This window comes from Syngnathus leptorhynchus, chromosome 7 (genome assembly GCF_054491065.1).
Source record: "Syngnathus leptorhynchus isolate UIUO chromosome 7, UIUO_Slep, whole genome shotgun sequence".
NCBI lineage: Eukaryota > Metazoa > Chordata > Actinopteri > Syngnathiformes > Syngnathidae > Syngnathus > Syngnathus leptorhynchus.
In genome coordinates this window covers 16,287,819-16,303,549 of record NC_141201.1, presented here as the reverse complement: position 1 = coordinate 16,303,549, position 15,731 = coordinate 16,287,819, and positions in this window count along the sequence as shown.

Sequence of the window (15,731 nt, the reverse complement as noted above, 5' to 3'; positions counted from 1 at the left end):
AGGCCGAGCGAGCGGCTGAGTGTCGGGCGCCGCGCGTGCGAGCGTCCGCCGGCCGCGCCGGTCCTTCTGCGAATGACGTTTCTCAAACCCTCCGGCTTGATAGCGGCGGCACCACGGGAAGCCGTCCACACACACCGTCCGACCTCTATCCGAAAAGCCTTCCCGACCAACCGCGGTCGCGGGGGCGTCTGTCGCTCCGCATCGGGGGGGCGTATGGCTTCCGCGCTACGCGCTGCGGGCTCGGGGGGGCCGCAACGGCTGAGTCTGACTCGGCCGGGGCGCAGCTTCCCTCCCGGCAGTCAGCAATAGTGCCGATCGCGCCTGCCACCAGCCCCCTCCCCGACGGGTTCGTCGGCGCCGGCTGGCCACCGTCCGCCTTCGTTCCCCGAGGGTTCCCAACCAGCGCCGATCCAACTCCGCATCCTGGCCGCACGCAGTGCGTGCCTCGCGCGGGTAAGTCGCCGGCGCAGCGCCGCAGCTCCCGACCCCCGCGTACGGGAATAGTTGAGGGCCTCAGCGGGCCGCACCGACCGAGTCCGACTCGGGCCGGGGCGCAGATTCCCGCCTGGGTGACCGAACGTTCTCTGCTCGGGCCGGAGGGCCGACGCCCGTCCCCCCCCCCGTCGTCCCCCACGGACCGCCTCCGAGGCCACTTCGCACGGCTCATCCTCGGCCCCCTACCAATGCTTAATCGATGGGGCCGCCCGGCCGGATTCGCGCCCCCCTGTCCACCGCCAGTCTCCCCAGACTAACCCGAGTTACCGCCCAGCTCGCCTAACCTTGCACTCGCTCTGCCAAACGGTCGTGTAGTCGGCGGGCCGTCCTACGGGTCGCCCTCCGGCCCCAAACGCGCGGCGGGATAGCGGCAAGGCGGCGGCGGCGGCCAGCGGCGTCGGGGCGCTCGCACCGGAGAAGAGGCGTCTTACGAGGCCGGGCGCAGCTCCCTCTCGTTTACTTGCTGAGTAGCGGCGCTCGAAGGTTCCGCGGCGAGCGCGGCTCAACCCACCGAACGTCCCCCTGCAGCGGGCTCCATCGAAGGGCCGTCCCGCCGGATTCGCACCACCCTGTCCACCGCAAAGTCGTCCAACCGACTGCACGAGTTACCGCCCGGTTCGCCTAACCTTGCATCGCCCCGCCAAACGAGCGAGTTGCCGGCCGTCCTACGGGTCGCGCACCGGCCCCACACGTGCGGAGGGCTAGCGGCAAGGCGGCGGCGGCGGTCAGCGGCGTCGGGGTCAAACTCAGCACCGGACAGGGGGTGTCTTACGAGGCCGGGCGCAGCTCCTCTCGTTTAGGGGTCCGCGAGGGTCGCGTTCGAGGTTCCGCGTCCTCGGCTTCGGCTGCGCCGGGTCCAGCCCGATCCATCTCACCCCGCGGCAGCCTCAGACCACCTAGAGCCCCCGCGAACCGCGGCCGGCGTCCGGAAAACAGTCGCGCGAGCCCCCGCTCCGGCGGGCCGGCGAGCGAGAGGCGCTACCCAGCCACCCTCTCTCCTACCTGGTTGATCCTGCCAGTAGCATATGCTTGTCTCAAAGATTAAGCCATGCAAGTCTAAGTGCACACGGCCCGTACAGCGAAACTGCGAATGGCTCATTAAATCAGTTATGGTTCCTTTGATCGCTCCTCAGTTACTTGGATAACTGTGGCAATTCTAGAGCTAATACATGCAAACGGGCGCCGACCTCCGGGGACGCGCGCATTTATCAGACCCAAAACCCACGCGGTGCCCGGGCGCGCGGGCCCAGGGGTCGCGCCGGCGTTCACGCGCCGCGCCGCGGCCCTCCGCGCGTCCGGCCCGGCCTCCCTTGGTGATCCTCGATAACTTCCAGCCGATCGCCGGCCCTCCGCGGCGGCGACGTCTCATTCGAATGTCTGCCCTATCACCTCCGACAGGGAGGCAGCCTATCAGGTCTAAATGACTTGCATACGACCTGATTCTGGGTCAGGGTCTCGTAAGTAGCAGAGCAGCTACATCGCTGCGATCTATTGAGAGTCAGCCCTCGATCCAACCTTTTGTCGGCCGGTGTCACCTCCGGGGGCCGGTCGGCATCCCCCCTCCGGGGTGGGCCGCTACCAGGGGCGTCATCGGACTTTGAAGAAATTACGCCGCGGCGGAAGACAGCGGGCGCGCCCGGGGATGAGGCAGCATCCCTGGGCCGCGGAGGGGAGGAGGCAGCCTCCCCGGGGCGGAACTTAGTCTCCGTAGAATGACGGCGGGCGTGCGTAAAGGGCGCGTCCGGGGATGAGGCAGCATCCCCGGGCCGCGGAGGGGAGGAGGCAGCCTCCCCGGGGCGGAACTTAGTCTCCGTAGAATGACGGCGGGCGTGCGTAAAGGGCGCGCCCGGGGATAGCCCATTCATTTACAACGGCGTGTCCGCCAGGCGGCGACATTTCCCCGTTACCGGTGGCTGCGCGGCGGGTGAGTGACAGAGCTTATCCGAGCGGCTGGAACTCTGCGCCGGCGTGGTCGAGCGTGAGGCCTCGGCCCTTTGGCTGCCTGGTACCTAAACACTTCCATTGATCCAGCCACGGAGGGTGCTGGCTGGTGGCTCCATACCTCCAGAGCTCCATACTTCCATAGCTGCAGAGCTCCATAGCTCCATACCTCCATACCTCCAGAGCTCCATACTTCCATAGCTCTATACTTCCATAGCTCCATAGCACCAGAGCTCCATACCTCCAGAGCTCCATAGCACCAGAGCTCCATAGCTCCATAGCACCAGAGCTCCATAGCTCCATAGCACCAGAGCTCCATACCTCCAGAGCTCCAGAGCTCCATAGCACCAGAGTTCCATAGCTCCATAGCACCAGAGCTCCATAGCTCCATAGCACCAGAGCTCCATAGCTCCATAGCTCCATAGCACCAGAGCTCCATAGCTCCATAGCACCAGAGCTCCATAGCTCCATAGCACCAGAGCTCCATACTTCCATAGCTCCAGGGCTCCATAGCTCCAGGGCTCCATAGCTCCATACCTCCATAGCTCCATAGCTCCATACTTCCAGAGCTCCATAGCTCCATACTTCCATAGCTCCATAGCTCCATACTTCCATAGCACCAGAGCTCCATACTTCCATAGCACCAGAGCTCCAGAGCTCCATAGCTCCAGCCTGGGTGGCTGGTGGCTCCATAGCTCCATACTTCCATAGCTCCAGTCAGAGAGTTGGCGAAAATTGCACTAAGTGCGAAAGCCCATTCATTTACAACGGCGTGTCCACAAGGCGGCGACATTTCCCCGTTACCGGTGGCTGCGCGGCGGGTGAGTGACAGAGCTTATCCGAGCGGCTGGAACTCTGCGCCGGCGTGGTCGAGCGTGAGGCCTCGGCCCTTTGGCTGCCTGGTACCTAAAACACTTCCATTGATCCAGCCACGGAGGGTGCTGGCTGGTGGCTCCATACCTCCATAGCTCCATAGCACCAGAGCTCCATAGCTCCATAGCACCAGAGCTCCATGGCTTCAGAGCTCCATAGCACCATAGCTCCATACCTCCAGAGCTCCAGGGCTCCATAGCTCCATACCTCCAGAGCTCCATACCTCCAGAGCTCCATACCTCCAGAGCTCCATAGCACCAGAGCTCCATGGCTTCAGAGCTCCATAGCACCATAGCTCCATACCTCCAGAGCTCCAGGGCTCCATAGCTCCATACTTTCAGAGCTCCATACCTCCAGAGCTCCATACCTCCAGAGCTCCAGAGCTCCATAGCACCAGAGCTCCATGGCTTCAGAGCTCCATAGCACCATAGCTCCATACCTCCAGAGCTCCAGGGCTCCATAGCTCCATACCTCCAGAGCTCCATACCTCCAGAGCTCCAGAGCTCCATAGCACCAGAGCTCCATGGCTTCAGAGCTCCATAGCACCATAGCTCCATACCTCCAGAGCTCCAGGGCTCCATAGCTCCATACCTCCAGAGCTCCATACCTCCAGAGCTCCATACCTCCAGAGCTCCATAGCTCCATAGCACCAGAGCTCCATAGCTCCATAGCACCAGAGCTCCATAGCACCAGAGCTCCATAGCACCAGAGCTCCATAGCTCCATAGCACCAGAGCTCCATAGCTCCATAGCACCAGAGCTCCATACTTCCAGAGCTCCATAGCTCCATAGCTCCATAGCACCAGAGCTCCATAGCTCCATAGCACCAGAGCTCCATAACTCCATAGCACCAGAGCTCCATACTTCCATAGCTCCATAGCTCCATACCTCCAGAGCTCCATAGCTCCATAGCTCCATACCTCCAGAGCTCCAGAGCTCCAGAGCTCCATAGCTCCATAGCTCCATAGCACCAGAGCTCCATAGCTCCATAGCACCAGAGCTCCATACTTCCATAGCTCGAGGGCTCCATAGCTCCAGGGCTCCATACCTCCAGAGCTCCATAGCTCCATACTTCCAGAGCTCCATAGCTCCATACTTCCATAGCTCCATACTTCCATACCTCCAGAGCTCCATACTTCCATAGCACCAGAGCTCCATACTTCCATAGCACCAGAGCTCCATACCTCCAGAGCTCCATAGCTCCAGCCTGGGTGGCTGGTGGCTCCATAGCTCCATACTTCCATAGCTCTAAGTCAGAGAGTTGGCGAAAATTGCACTAAGTGCGAAAGCCCATTCATTTACAACGGCGTGTCCGCCAGGCGGCGACATTTCCCCGTTACCGGTGGCTGCGCGGCGGGTGAGTGACAGAGCTTATCCGAGCGGCTGGAACTCTGCGCCGGCGTGGTCGAGCGTGAGGCCTCGGCCCTTTGGCTGCCTGGTACCTAAAACACTTCCATTGATCCAGCCACGGAGGGTGCTGGCTGGTGGCTCCATACCTCCATAGCTCCATAGCACCAGAGCTCCATAGCTCCATAGCACCAGAGCTCCATGGCTTCAGAGCTCCATAGCACCATAGCTCCATACCTCCAGAGCTCCAGGGCTCCATAGCTCCATACCTCCAGAGCTCCATACCTCCAGAGCTCCATACCTCCAGAGCTCCATAGCACGAGAGCTCCATGGCTTCAGAGCTCCATAGCACCATAGCTCCATACCTCCAGAGCTCCAGGGCTCCATAGCTCCATACCTCCAGAGCTCCATACCTCCAGAGCTCCATACCTCCAGAGCTCCATAGCACCAGAGCTCCATGGCTTCAGAGCTCCATAGCACCATAGCTCCATACCTCCAGAGCTCCAGGGCTCCATAGCTCCATACCTCCAGAGCTCCATACCTCCAGAGCTCCATACCTCCAGAGCTCCATAGCACCAGAGCTCCATGGCTTCAGAGCTCCATAGCACCATAGCTCCATACCTCCAGAGCTCCAGGGCTCCATAGCTCCATACCTCCAGAGCTCCATACCTCCAGAGCTCCATACCTCCAGAGCTCCAGAGCTCCATAGCACCAGAGCTCCATGGCTTCAGAGCTCCATAGCACCATAGCTCCATACCTCCAGAGCTCCAGGGCTCCATAGCTCCATACCTCCAGAGCTCCATACCTCCAGAGCTCCAGAGCTCCATAGCACCAGAGCTCCATGGCTTCAGAGCTCCATAGCACCATAGCTCCATACCTCCAGAGCTCCAGGGCTCCATAGCTCCATACCTCCAGAGCTCCATACCTCCAGAGCTCCATAGCTCCATAGCACCAGAGCTCCATAGCTCCATAGCACCAGAGCTCCATACCTCCAGAGCTCCATACCTCCAGAGCTCCATAGCTCCATAGCACCAGAGCTCCATACCTCCAGAGCTCCATACCTCCAGAGCTCCATAGCACCAGAGCTCCATAGCTCCATACTTCCATAGCACCAGAGCTCCATACTTCCATAGCACCAGTCACAGAGTTGGCGAAAATTGCACTAAGTGCGAAAGCCCATTCATTTACAAGGGCGTGTCCACAAGGCGGCGACATTTCCCCGTTACCGGTGGCTGCGCGGCGGGAGAGTGGCAGAGCTCATCCGAGCGGCTGGAACTCTGCGCCGGCGTGGTCGAGCGGCTGGCCTCGGTAGTTGAGGTACCAGGGGTGGGGCGGGGAGCTCCAGGCGGGTCTTGTGAGAGAGTGAATCCGAGCGGCTGGAACTCTCGGCCGGCCTGGTCGAGCGGCTGGCCTCGGTAGTTGAGGTACCAGGGGCGGGCTGGGGAGCTACAGGCGGGGCTTGTGAGAGAGTGAAGCCGAGCGGCTGGAACTCTGGGCCGGCGTGGTTGAGCCACGGAGGGTGCTGGCTGGTGGCTCCATAGCTCCAACGCTCCACAGCTCCATACTTCCATAGCCCCAGAGCTCCATAGCTCCATACTTCCATAGCTCCATAGCTCCATACTTCCATAGCTCCATAGCTCCATAGCTCCATAGCTCCATAGCTCCATACTTCCATAGCTCCAGCCGCGGAGGGTGCTGGCTGGTGGCTCCATAGCTCCATACTTCCATACTTGCAGCCACGGAGTTGGCTAAAATTGCACTAAGTGCGAAAGCCCATTCATTTACAACGGCGTGTCCGCCAGGCGGCGACATTTCCCCGTTACCGGTGGCTGCGCGGCGGGTGAGTGACAGAGCTTATCCGAGCGGCTGGAACTCTGCGCCGGCGTGGTCGAGCGTGAGGCCCCGGCCCTTTGGCTACCTGGTACCTAAAACACTTCCATTGATCCAGCCACGGAGGGTGCTGGCTGGTGGCTCCATACCTCCAGAGCTCCATAGCTCCATAGCACCAGAGCTCCATAGCACCAGAGCTCCAGAGCTCCATAGCACCAGAGCTCCAGAGCTCCATAGCACCAGAGCTCCATACCTCCAGAGCTCCATAGCTCCATAGCACCAGAGCTCCATAGCTCCATAGCACCAGAGCTCCATAGCTCCATAGCACCAGAGCTCCATAGCACCAGAGCTCCATACTTCCATAGCCCCAGAGCTCCATAGCTCCATAGCTCCAGAGCTCCATAGCTCCATAGCACCAGAGCTCCATAGCTCCAGAGCTCCATAGCTCCATACTTCCATAGCTCCATAGCTCCAGAGCTCCAGAGCTCCAGAGCTCCAGAGCTCCATAGCTCCAGGCACGGAGGGTGCTGGAGCTCCACACTTCCATAGGCAGGGAGGGTGCTGGAGCTCCACACTTCCATAGGCAGGGAGGGTGCTGGAGCTCCACACTTCCATAGGCAGGGAGGGTGCTGGAGCTCCACACTTCCATAGGCAGGGAGGGTGCTGGAGCTCCACACTTCCATAGGCAGGGAGGGTGCTGGAGCTCCACACTTCCATAGGCAGGGAGGGTGCTGGAGCTCCACACTTCCATAGGCAGGGAGGGTGCTGGAGCTCCACACTTCCATAGGCAGGGAGGGTGCTGGAGCTCCACACTTCCATAGGCAGGGAGGGTGCTGGAGCTCCACACTTCCATAGGCAGGGAGGGTGCTTGAGCTCCACACTTCCATAGGCAGGGAGGGTGCTGGAGCTCCACACTTCCATAGGCACGGAGGGTGCTGGAGCTCCACACTTCCATAGGCAGGGAGGGTGCTGGAGCTCCACACTTCCATAGGCAGGGAGGGTGCTGGAGCTCCACACTTCCATAGGCAGGGAGGGTGCTGGAGCTCCACACTTCCATAGGCAGGGAGGGTGCTGGAGCTCCACACTTCCATAGGCAGGGAGGGTGCTGGAGCTCCACACTTCCATAGGCAGGGAGGGTGCTGGAGCTCCACACTTCCATAGGCAGGGAGGGTGCTGGCACATCCACACTTCCAGCCACGGAGCATGCTGGCACTTCCACCTTGCTTGCTAAGTCGGCGTGATCTTGCCCAAAAAGTCCCTCCTCACCTCCAGCTGGAAGTGGAAAAAAATCCTCCACCTGCTTGGCCGAGGTTCTGGAAGCCAGCAGCTCGCAGAATGTTGCCAAAGTTTCACTGGAAGGAAAAGAAAAGAGAAGACCGAGTGCGCATTTCACCTACCGCCGAATGTCCACAAGAGGGAAGTGTCACTCCGTCGCAGAATCTGCGCCGACGCACTCGGCACCCTTCGAATTTATGGTGCCGGTGCGGGTGTTCTGGGTGCAAAAAGGCCGCCCAAGTGGTAGAAAAAAATCAGACTTCGTCTCTTAGGTCGAAATTAATGCCAAGTTTTGAAATGCGCTGGCAGGGGTGGACCAGGGCCCGTTAGAAGTGCTTAGCCGAGGTCCTGGAAGCCTAACCCGGCGTGATCTTGTGCAAAAAGCCGCTGCTGAGCTCCAGCTGGAAGTGTAAAAAGAACCGGGCTGGATCAAAAAAAGAACCGGGCGGCCCGTTAAAATTGCTTAGCCGAGGTCCTGGAAGCCTAACCCGGCGTGATCTTGTGCAAAAAGCCGCTGCTGAGCTCCAGCTGGAAGTTTAAAAAGAACCGGGCTGGATCAAAAAAGAACCGGGCGACCCGTTAGAATTACTTAGCCGAGGTCCTGGAAGCCTAACCCGGCGGGATCTTGTGCAAAAAGCCGCTGCTGAGCTCCAGCTGGAAGTGTAAAAAGAACCGGGCTGGTTCAAAAAAAGAACCGGGCGACCCGTTAGAAGTTCTTAGCCGAGGTCCTGGAAGCCTAACCCGGCGTGATCTTGTGCAAAAAGCCGCTGCTGAGCTCCAGCTGGAAGTTTAAAAAGAACCGGGCTGGATCAAAAAAGAACCGGGCGACCCGTTAAAATTGCTTAGCCGAGGTCCTGGAAGCCTAACACGGCGTGTTCTTGTGCAAAAAGCCGCTCCCGAGCTCCAGCTGGAAGTGTAAAAAGAACCAGGCTGGATAAAAAAAAGAACCGGGCTGGATCAAAAAAGAACCGGGCGACCCGTTAAAATTGCTTAGCCGAGGTCCTGGAAGCCTAACACGGCGTGTTCTTGTGCAAAAAGCCGCTCCCGAGCTCCAGCTGGAAGTGTAAAAAGAACCGGGCTGGATAAAAAAAAGAACCGGGCGGCCCGTTAAAATTGCTTAGCCGAGGTCCTGGAAGCCTAACCCGGCGTGATCTTGTGCAAATAGCCGCTGCCGAGCTCCAGCTGGAAGTGTGAAAAGAACCGGGCTGGATAAAAAAAAGAACCGGGCTGGATCAAAAAAGAACCGGGCGACCCGTTAAAATTGCTTAGCCGAGGTCCTGGAAGCCTAACACGGCGTGATCTTGTGCAAAAAGCCGCTCCCGAGCTTCAGCTGGAAGTGTAAAAAGAACCGGGCTGGATAAAAAAAAGAACCGGGCTGGATCAAAAAAGAACCGGGCGACCCGTTAAAATTGCTTAGCCGAGGTCCTGGAAGCCTAACACGGCGTGATCTTGTGCAAAAAGCCGCTCCCGAGCTCCAGCTGGAAGTGTAAAAAGAACCGGGCTGGATAAAAAAAGAACCGGGCTGGATCAAAAAAGAACCGGGCGACCCGTTAAAATTGCTTAGCCGAGGTCCTGGAAGCCTAACCCGGCGTGATCTTGCCCGAAATTCGGCCTCTATACTTCCATTTTAGGTACCAGGCGCTCATAGTGTGTTGGTCCCACTAGTCAGTGTACTGGTCCCACTCGCTAGTGTACTGGTCCCCCTAGTCAGTGTACTCATCCAGTTACCCCCCGTTTTCCAAAACACCATCGGCACGTATAAGGGGGGGACTCCTGAGAGAGATGAGGTATATGGCAGCGCAACACCAATCCGCTCCGCGCTGGTTCCCATGTCGGCTACGGATGAATAAAACCAGCCTGTCCCCCCTGGAGCTCACGAGACACGGAATTTTTTCTAAGTGCCAACGGCTCTTCCGAGCAAACGTGTCCGCTCCGGCTGGTTCCCCCGTCGGCCTCGAATGACGAAAAATGCCGGTCTCCGCCCGGAGCTCATGACAAACGAAAAATTTTCTAAGTGCCAACGGCACTAGCGAGCGAATGTGTCCGCTCGGCGCTGGTTCCCGGGTCGAACCCGGAAGACGAAAAACGCCGGTCTCCGCCCGGAGCTCATGACAAACGTAAAATTTTCTAAGTGCCAACGGCACTAGCGAGCGAATGTGTCCGCTCGGCGCTGGTTCCCGGGTCGAACCCGGAAGACGAAAAACGCCGGTCCTCGCCCGGAGCTCATGACAAACGAAAAATTTTCTAAGTGCCAACGGCACTTGCGAGCGAATGTGTCCGCTCGGCGCTGGTTCCCGGGTCGAACCCGGAAGACGAAAAACGCCGGTCTCCGCCCGGAGCTCATGACAAACGAAAAATTTTCTAAGTGCCAACGGCACTTGCGAGCGAATGTGTCCGCTCGGCGCTGGTTCCCGGGTCGAACCCGGAAGACGAAAAACGCCGCTCTCCGCCCGGAGCTCATGACAAACGAAAAATTTTCTAAGTGCCAACGGCACTTGCGAGCGAATGTGTCCGCTCGGCGCTGGTTCCCGGGTCGAACCCGGAAGACGAAAAACGCCGGTCTCCGCCCGGAGCTCATGACAAACGAAAAATTTTCTAAGTGCCAACGGCACTTGCGAGCGAATGTGTCCGCTCGGCGCTGGTTCCCGGGTCGAACCCGGAAGACGAAAAACGCCGGTCCTCGCCTGGAGGTCCCAGCAAAATCAGCGAAAAAACGACTAAGTGTCAACTTTCGAAAAAACGACTAAGTGTCAACTTTCGAAAAAACGGCTAAGTGTCGACTTTCGAAAAAACGGCTAAGTGTCGCCTTTCGAAAAAACGGCTAAGTGTCGCCTCTCTGAAAAAACGGCTAAGTGTCGCCTCTCTGAAAAAACGACTAAGTGTCGCCTCTCTGAAAAAACGACTAAGTGTCGCCTCTCTGAAAAAACGGCAAAGTGCCCACGGCTCTGCGGGCTCGTGCATCCGACCCGCGCCGGTTCCCCAGCCGGCCTGAAATAAGGCAAAACCAGCCTCTCCCCCTGGAGCTCAGAGCCAATTGTGGCGAAAAAACGACTAAGTGTCAACTTTCGAAAAAACGGCTAAGTGTCGACTTTCGAAAAAACGGCTAAGTGTCGCCTTTCGAAAAAACGGCTAAGTGTCGCCTCTCTGAAAAAACGGCTAAGTGTCGCCTCTCTGAAAAAACGGCTAAGTGTCGCCTCTCTGAAAAAACGACTAAGTGCCCACGGCTCTGCGGGCTCGTGCATCCGACCCGCGCCGGTTCCCCAGCCGGCCTGAAATAAGGCAAAACCAGCCTCTCCCCCTGGAGCTCAGAGCCAATTGTGGCGAAAAAACGACTAAGTGTCAACTTTCGAAAAAACGGCTAAGTGTCAACTTTCGAAAAAACGGCTAAGTGTCGCCTCTCTGAAAAAACGACTAAGTGTCGCCTCTCTGAAAAAACGGCAAAGTGCCCACGGCTCTGCGGGCTCGTGCATCCGACCCGCGCCGGTTCCCCAGCCGGCCTGAAATAAGGCAAAACCAGCCTCTCCGCCTGGAGCTCAGAGCCAACTTGGCGAATATTTTCTAAGTGCCCACGGCTCTGCGTGGGTACGGCGTCTGCCCAACGCCGGTTCCCGGGTCGGACCCGGATGACGAAAAATGTCGGTCTCCGCCTGGAGCTCAGAGCCAATTGTGGCGAAAAAACGACTAAGTGTCAACTTTCGAAAAAACGGCTAAGTGTCGCCTTTCGAAAAAACGGCTAAGTGTCGCCTTTCGAAAAAACGGCTAAGTGTCGCCTCTCTGAAAAAACGGCTAAGTGTCGCCTCTCTGAAAAAACGACTAAGTGTCGCCTCTCTGAAAAAACGACTAAGTGTCGCCTCTCTGAAAAAACGGCAAAGTGCCCACGGCTCTGCGGGCTCGTGCATCCGACCCGCGCCGGTTCCCCAGCCGGCCTGAAATAAGGCAAAACCAGCCTCTCCGCCTGGAGCTCAGAGCCAACTTGGCGAATATTTTCTAAGTGCCCACGGCACTTGCGCGCGAAGGTGTCTGCTGCGCGCCGGTTCCCCAGCCGGCCTGAAATAAGGCAAAACCAGGCTCTCCCCCTGGAGCTCAGAGCCAATTGTGGCGAAAAAACGACTAAGTGTCAACTTTCGAAAAAACGGCTAAGTGTCGACTTTCGAAAAAACGGCTAAGTGTCAACTTTCGAAAAAACGGCTAAGTGTCAACTTTCGAAAAAACGACTAAGTGTCGCCTCTCTGAAAAAACGACTAAGTGCCCACGGCTCTGCGGGGCTTGTGAGTCCGCCCCGCGCCGGTTCGGCGGTCGGCCTCAAAAAGCGAAAAATCAGCCTCTCTCCCTGGAGCTCACCAAAAATTTGTCGAAATTTTTCTAAGTTCTCCTCGAGGTACCAGGGGGTGAGGTACCCGGGCTAAGGTGCAGTACCTTTTTTGGTCTTCAGGTGCGCCAGAGTACAATGAAATGGTCCCAGTAGTCAGTGTACTCATCGACTTTCCCCCCGTTTTCCAAAGCACCCCGTTTACGAGTATGGAGGAGATGGTGCTGGTCTCCCCACGGCGTCGGACACGCCGTCCTCGACAGCACAAGGTCGGATAGAAGACCTGAAAAGCGCCGTGGCACGCGCTGGAGGTGTCACTGTGGCGAAAAAGTGACTAAGTGTCAACTTTCGAAAAAACGGCTAAGTGTCAACTTTCGAAAAAACGGCTAAGTGTCAACTTTCGAAAAAACGGCTAAGTGTCACCTCTCTGAAAAAACGGCAAAGTGTCAACTTTCGAAAAAACGACTAAGTGTCAACTTTCGAAAAAACGACTAAGTGTCACCTCTCTGAAAAAATGGCAAAGTGTCAACTGCGAATGTGGTGGTGCATGGAAGGAAGTGGAGGACGGCCGCCTCCTTAAACACAGGCCGAAGAGGAGCGTCAGGGCCGGCTCCTTAAACACGGACCGAGTGTCGCCCTTAACACAGACCAAGCGGAGGACGGCCGCCTCCCTAAATACAGGCCGAACCGGAGCGCGAGGGCCGCTCCTTAAACACGGACCGAGTGTCGCCCTTAACACAGACCAAGGGGAGGACGGCCGCCTCCTTAAACACAGGCCGGAGAGGAGCGTCAGGGCCAGGCTCCTCAAACATGGACCGAGTGTCGCCCTTAACACAGACCAAGGGGAGGACGGCCGCCTCCTTAAACACAGGCCGGAGAGGAGCGTCAGGGCCAGGCTCCTCAAACACGGACAGAGTGTCGCCCTTAACACAGACCAAGGGGAGGACGGCCGCCTCCTTAAACACAGGCCGGAGAGGAGCGTCAGGGCCAGGCTCCTCAAACATGGACCGAGTGTCGCCCTTAACACAGACCAAGGGGAGGACGGCCGCCTCCTTAAACACAGGCCGGAGAGGAGCGTCAGGGCCAGGCTCCTCAAACATGGACCGAGTGTCGCCCTTAACACAGACCAAGGGGAGGACGGCCGCCTCCTTAAACACAGGCCGGAGAGGAGCGTCAGGGCCAGGCTCCTCAAACATGGACCGAGTGTCGCCCTTAACACAGACCAAGGGGAGGACGGCCGCCTCCTTAAACACAGGCCGGAGAGGAGCGTCAGGGCCAGGCTCCTCAAACATGGACCGAGTGTCGCCCTTAACACAGACCAAGGGGAGGACGGCCGCCTCCTTAAACACAGGCCGGAGAGGAGCGTCAGGGCCAGGCTCCTCAAACATGGACAGAGTGTCGCCCTTAACACAGACCAAGCGGAGGACGGCCGCCTCCCTAAATACAGGCCGAACCGGAGCGCGAGTGTCGCTCCTTAAACACGGACCGAGTGGAGGACGGCCGCCTCCTTAAACACAGGCCGAACAAAATGACACAAAGTGTCAACTGCGAATGTTGTCCATCCAAGGAAGGAGCGTGATGCCCGGCCGGCTCCTTAAACACAGGCCGAGAGTCGCCCCGGACGGTCCGCCTCGCGGCGCCCGTCTGCTCGGATAAAATGACACAAAGTGTCAACTACGAATGTTGTCCATCCAAGGAGGGAGCGTGATGCCCGGCCGGCTCCGAAAACACAGGCCGAGAGTCGCCCCGGACGGTCCGCCTCGCGGCGCCCGTCTGCTCGGATAAAATGACACAAAGTGTCAACTGCGAATGTTGTCCATCCAAGGAAGGAGCGTGATGCCCGGCCGGCTCCTTAAACACAGGCCGAGAGTCGCCCCGGACGGTCCGCCTCGCGGCGCCCGCCCGCTCGGATAAAATGACACAAAGTGTCAACTACGAATGTTGTCCATCCAAGGAAGGAGCGTGATGCCCGGCCGGCTCCTTAAACACAGGCCGAGAGTCGCCCCGGACGGTCCGCCTCGCGGCGCCCGTCTGCTCGGATAAAATGACACAAAGTGTCAACTGCGAATGTTGTCCATCCAAGGAAGGAGCGTGATGCCCGGCCGGCTCCTTAAACACAGGCCGAGAGTCGCCCCGGACGGTCCGCCTCGCGGCGCCCGCCCGCTCGGATAAAATGACACAAAGTGTCAACTACGAATGTTGTCCATCCAAGGAAGGAGCGTGATGCCCGGCCGGCTCCTTAAACACAGGCCGAGAGTCGCCCCGGACGGTCGCCTCGCGGCGCCCGTCTGCTCGGATAAAATGACACAAAGTGTCAACTACGAATGTTGTCCATCCAAGGAGGGAGCGTGATGCCCGGCCGGCTCCGAAAACACAGGCCGAGAGTCGCCCCGGACGGTCCGCCTCGCGGCGCCCGTCTGCTCGGATAAAATGACACAAAGTGTCAACTGCGAATGTTGTCCATCCAAGGAAGGAGCGTGATGCCCGGCCGGCTCCTTAAACACAGGCCGAGAGTCGCCCCGGACGGTCCGCCTCGCGGCGCCCGCCCGCTCGGATAAAATGACACAAAGTGTCAACTACGAATGTTGTCCATCCAAGGAAGGAGCGTGATGCCCGGCCGGCTCCTTAAACACAGGCCGAGAGTCGCCCCGGACGGTCGCCTCGCGGCGCCCGTCTGCTCGGATAAAATGACACAAAGTGTCAACTACGAATGTTGTCCATCCAAGGAGGGAGCGTGATGCCCGGCCGGCTCCGAAAACACAGGCCGAGAGTCGCCCCGGACGGTCCGCCTCGCGGCGCCCGTCTGCTCGGATAAAATGACACAAAGTGTCAACTACGAATGTTGTCCATCCAAGGAGGGAGCGTGAGGCCCGGCCGGCTCCGAAAACACAGGCCGAGAGTCGCCCCGGACGGTCCGCCTCTCGAGGCGCCCGCCCGCTCGGATAAAATGACACAAAGTGTCAACTACGAATGTTGTCCATCCAAGGAGGGAGCGTGATGCCCGGCCGGCTCCGAAAACACAGGCCGAGATTCGACCCCGGACGGGCCGTCTTCTCCCGGCGCCCGCCCGCGTACGCCCCCCATCCCCGGTCGCCCGTCTGCTCCCGGCGGGCCTCCGAGTACCCCCTCACCCAACTGACCGACTGGCACTCATGACCCGCCTTGGTAGGGCCTCCATCGGCCTCGGCTCGTCCGACGTCGGGTGGACGGTTCCTACCCACTGCGGGTCGCACTCTAGCGCCCCGGCCGCCGCGTGAGCGTGCGCTCCCCGCGCCGCCCCGCAGGCCCCGGCGCGACCGTACTGCGGCGAGACCGAGACGACCCGGTTTGGCATCCATCCCACCTAGCCACGATCCACGGAGGCCGAGCGAGCGGCTGAGTGTCGGGCGCCGCGCGTGCGAGCGTCCGCCGGCCGCGCCGGTCCTTCCGCGAATGTCGTTTCTCAAACCCTCCGGCTTGATAGCGGCGGCACCACGGGAAGCCGTCCACACACACCGTCCGACCTCTATCCGAAAAGCCTTCCCGACCAACCGCGGTCGCGGGGGCGTCTGTCGCTCCGCATCGGGGGGGCGTATGGCTTCCGCGCTACGCGCTGCGGGCTCGGGGGGGCCGCAACGGCTGAGTCTGACTCGGCCGGGGCGCAGCTTCCCTCCCGGCAGTCA